Here is a 5,250-nt window from a genome sequence, read left to right as displayed (position 1 = left end):
ATGCCTCCTTCCCAAGGCCCATTGCTTTTGGTCTCTCGGCAAGTTCACTAACTGTTGGTTTACAAACCTGCCTCCTTACACATAATGTAAGGAGAGACCAAAAAAGAAGCAGATTGGTAGGTGGCAGTTTAATAAGCAACCTATATGGTATACACTAGTCTTACTATTATTAAATTACATATTTTTTATTGAGAGTCTGATGCACATGAAAGAGTTATAAATAATTCATGAGAAAACAGAATAATAATTAAATACATTTAGCACAGATTTTATATTATAAAAGAGATAAGAGTATTATCACTGCATACTGGTTTACTGAATCAAAAAAATGCTTCATGGAAGGTTGAATTAGAAAGTGCTGTAAGATTTGAATAATGGACAAATAAAGCTATAAACTTATACCATTCATTAATATCAGCTACATATTTAGCACTCTGCTAAGTAAATCTTTACATTCGTTTTCTGATTGTTAACCCAGCTTCATTAGGTGCAAAGTATTTGCCAATTTAGAGATTAAAAAGAAGCGAGACTCGATGAGTTTAAAAAATAAACCAAGTTCACAGAACAAATAAGGGACAGAATTGTGAATTTCCAGTGTAAAGCTATAATATTCCCAAAGTACCACTAGGTTTTGAAACAAATGTTTGTTACAAGGTGGCAAAAGTCTGTTTGTAGATTTATTTCAGATTATGACTGTTTTGACAGCAGAACCAACATTAATGATCGTATTGATATTGCATTAAGGTATTTGCTTAATAAATCCATTTTCTGACAAATTTCCGTTTCTTCCCTACTCATGCCTTCATTGAATTGTAACCGATGTCTGTGCATATGTTCTTGCCTTCAAATAATCTAGTTCCTCCTGAAATAGAAGAAAATAGGTGAAAAACACTTGAAGACGAAAACGACAACCTTCAAAAATCATATGTAACTTATCCTCCAAGTTTCAAACTATAATTTCACGTGCTTAATAACACAGGAAAAATAAAAATATCTAAAGCCTCCTTAGGGGTAGATCAACATTACTACAAAGTTACATTATTTTCCATTGTGTCAGAGGGTATCACACTGGTCTTCAGTAGAGAATCATTTCCTTGCTGTTTAATAATACCAAGCAACCAGTAATCCAATAAAAAACAAATCAGCAGGGCTATTTGATGTCACATATAACTCCAAGAGAGACCATTTCAATGAGTCTACAACCTACATCTCTAAGTAATAAGAATGTTTCATTGTATTATTCAGTACCTTGCAGGGGCCCATTAGATGTTTACTGAAAGGAATTTAATTAGGAGTAAAGCCAAAAAGTCTGTTGGTAAATGTGAATATGAAATGTTGTATTAATTTCTACGTACTTTATCTTTACACGTTCCAATCTCCTTGGTTTTCATAGAAACAAATATGAAATTATTGATGCATGATACCTGTGAAAAGCAATGCAAATAATTACAAAAGGATAAATTAAAGGGGTGGTAATAATTATATATATAAGCATTTTATTAAGCTTTAATACGTAGCTCTTATATTCATAGACATAGAATATTAAGTTCTTATGTTCACACAGAATATATTTAATATAATATCTAGTCCAACTTCCCATTTATACATTCATTTATCTATATATTTTATAATTGATTTATATATTAATTCGTATGTGCATTCACTTAAACTCCCCAATGTTTATTTGCTTTGATGAAAATTAGTGAGAATAGCACTTGCCTCATAGGCTTTTCATAAATATTCAATGAAATAATCAATGCTAAATGTACAACATATTATCTGATAAATGGTATACACTATTACTATTATTAAATTATATTTTGTTTATTGAAAGTCTGATATGAGCAAGGCTCTGTGATGAAAAAAATGAATAAAACATGTAACCAACTCTCTAGTTACATCTTAGTAAGAAATTAAGAAATATATCCATTTAATATTAATAAAGGAATGCGATGATAGGTTCTAAAAGAAAAAGTTTTATGAGACAGCAGAGATTTCCAAAGACCAAGTCCTTCCTTCTACAGCATATATGACAAGCACTTTAAAAATTTCTTTTGGCAGTTTTTTCACTGATTCACTGGGCAGCCCATTCTATTTTTTAAGAAGTTTAATTACTAGAAATTATATTCCATTATTCCATATGGAAACTGACTTCAGTATTTTTCAAAATACTATCCATTTTATTTCTAATTTCTATCAGGTAAATTTCAAGCAAATGCAAATCAAATGGGAAAAAATGCAAAATAATTTTCTTCCTTTTTTTTTTTTTTTTCGTTTCACACACAGAAGCTAGGAAATGGTAAGTGAATGATCCTATATATAACACTATTAGCTTTATTTCTGCTGACTTCTAAATAAAGTAGCCTAACCAAAAAGATAAATAACAGACTGACCTGGCCACATGTTCCCAATATATTATTAAACTGCACTATATTTCCTTTGGGAAGAAATTACACTGCTATTTCCTTTACATTTTTTATATCAATAGATGCCTGAATTTCACTTGAGCTACAGAAGAGGGCTGGAGGAATAAAATTTGACAAAGTTGGATTCAACTAATGAGAGGTAAGGGAGCTCAGAGAAGCTTGAGTTTTGCCATGAACTCTAGTTTTCATTATAGTGTTGGGGAAACAGGATATATCAAGGAGAGGGATTAAATGGCATGGGAAAGGGTGAACATAATTAGATTTTACGTTTGAAGAGGTATACCAGAAAATATGCTGTCAAAATCTGACACACACCTTCAGTTTTTTAGTTACAGGCAATATTGTTTCCCCAAATAAGACTATTTTTTAAAGTATTTACTCAGTTGGTGTTTTCCAATTTGAGTTAAATTATTGAGCTTCTTGTTGACATTATGTGTTACTAGAAATGAGAGAAATGAATGTGATATTTGCCTTAGAATGCTCATTCTCATATTCTGCTCTTGTGATGTCACATTTTGCCCGTCTACATTTGGTGTTGCTTATTACTATAGGCAGTAAGAGATGTGCACATGTCAAACTGCCTCTAGCTAGCAAATATATTTCTGGGAGACATAATGTTTAAACAGGAAACACAGAAACATGTCTACAAGCCAATCTGTCGACAAGTAATAAAGTATTCATACTATACCTCCAGCATAAGGAGTTGAAAGGAAGCTCTTACTGGTAATATTCCTCTGCATGTATTAAAAAACTAATAATCAGGAAAAAAAAAACAGTCTTTACTCCTACAAAAACAAGTTGTACAAAGATTTGAGTTAAATGCAAATGAATTGTCAAAACTGTTAAATGAGAATTTCTATCTACGTTTTCTTAGGTCACTCAATGACTGCATATATAGCATATACTTAACGTTATTTCTATTATAGGATTAGACTAGTATTAGTAAAAAATGATTTACAATCCCAGAAAGTTTATTTCCTCTACTTCCTTATTAATCGTGGGTTATACTTCTGAAACTGCAACCCAAAGAGAAAGTAAGAAATAAAAGAAAAATAGCAACTATCAAATAAACTTTTCACAATGACATCTGACTTCTTAAAATATTTTATTTATTTTATTTTTTATTTTATTTTATTTTATTATTTTATTTTATTATTTTATTTTATTTATTTTATTTTATTGTATTTTATTTTATTTTATTTTATTTTATTTTATTTTATTTTATTTTATTTTATTTTATATTTTATTTTTTATTTCAGAGAGAGCACACAAGCAAGGGGCAGGAGTGGCAAAGGGAGAAGGGAAGCAGGTTTCCCACTGAGCAGGGAGCACAATATAAGGATCAATCCCAGGACCCTGGGATCACAGCCTGAGCCAAAGGCAGTCACTTAACCACCCAGGCACCCCACAAATGTTGTCTGACTTAAACAAATAACAACATCTTGATTACATGCAAAATTTAACTTCATTTAAAACTTTTAAGAATAAATTATGTTGAAGGAATACCTGCATTTAAGCTTATAGATATTAATGTAATATTCAATTATTCACATTTTCTAAGTAAATGAGCATTTAAAATATGCCAGATTTCCACTTCTGGTCAAGACAGAACAACAATGACCAGATTTACTCTATTCACTGAAACAAACCACTATCAGATAGAATACATAAAATATTTATTTTTAAGTTGCCAAATACCAGAAAATGAAGGCTACTGATCCTTGAGAGAAGGTATACGAATGTTGTGAGCTCTGTGTTATTCCATAGTATTGGAGAGAATAGTTCACAATGCATGGGGCATTCAGTACAGTATACAAGAGGGTCAACTCAATAATGGGGAGTACTGCTCTGCACATTTGCAACAATTCTTATAAGCAAAATTTAAAGGACAAAACAATTTTCGAGTTACTTAACTGAGTCCCAGAAGAAAGCTAAAAACTATTTATAGAAATACAAGAATATCCAATATTCAAGAGGGAACATTCACAATTACCAAGCATGCAAAACAGTAGGAAAAAGCCAATCCAGAACTACACATGTGCTAGAGTTAGCAAACATTATTAGAATTATAACAGTTATATCCAATCTGTTCAAAACCTGAAGGAGAATCGTAGAAACTATTAAAAAATATGCCCAAAGTATACAGAATAAAGAAACTTTAAAAGATCATAGCAGAAATAAATGAAATAGATGAAAAAGAACAAACAAGAAAATTATTGAAACTAAATTGTGTCCTTGAGAATATTATTAAATTAATGAGCTGTTAGCCAAATTGATCATTATAAAAGGAAGACTTCACTAGACATTCTACAGATATTAAAATGATAAAAATGTATTATGAAAAACTATATGCTAGTAAGTCTGACAACTTAGGTGAAATGCCAAATCCTTCCTCAAAAAACAAAAGCTCATTCAAGGGGAAATATTTTATCTATTAAAAAATAGAATATTTGGTCAAAAACTTGCCAACAAAGAAATAAATCAAACCAAAATGGATTCGCTGGTGAATTTTACCAAACATTTAAGAAAAAAATAATATCAATTCCACATAAACTCTTACCAAAAAAAAAAAAAAAAAAAGAAAAGAAAATAGTACTTTCCAACTATTTTTATGAAGCTGGCATTATCTTGATACCAAAAGCAGTCATATATGACACAAAAACTATAGAGAAACTTCTTCAATTTGATAAAAAGTACCTATGAAATCCCTGCAGGTAACATCTTACTTCATGTTGAATGAATAAATGTGTTCCATCTAAAGTCAGTAACAAGACATTCTTACCTCTTCTAGTTGACATTGTATTGGAGCTCCAAGCCCATGCAA

At 30.5% G+C, this 5,250-nt stretch overlaps 1 long non-coding RNA gene across 1 annotated transcript; it reads right to left on the bottom strand.

Moving 5' to 3' along the window:
* Positions 1-267: 267 nt before the first annotated feature.
* On the bottom strand, positions 268-3,204 carry LOC144317994 (uncharacterized). The gene is made up of 3 exons (XR_013383855.1): positions 3,115-3,204; positions 1,356-1,424; positions 268-862 (listed from the first exon to the last, which is right to left on the bottom strand). It is a non-coding gene; the product is annotated as an uncharacterized LOC144317994 (long non-coding RNA).
* Positions 3,205-5,250: the final 2,046 nt, after the last annotated feature.

The sequence above is a fragment of the Canis aureus genome, chromosome 8, assembly GCF_053574225.1.
Source record: "Canis aureus isolate CA01 chromosome 8, VMU_Caureus_v.1.0, whole genome shotgun sequence".
Classification (NCBI taxonomy): Eukaryota; Metazoa; Chordata; class Mammalia; order Carnivora; family Canidae; genus Canis; species Canis aureus.
The sequence above is the reverse complement of the archived record's forward strand: the minus strand, read 5'-3'. Positions and strand labels throughout refer to the sequence as shown.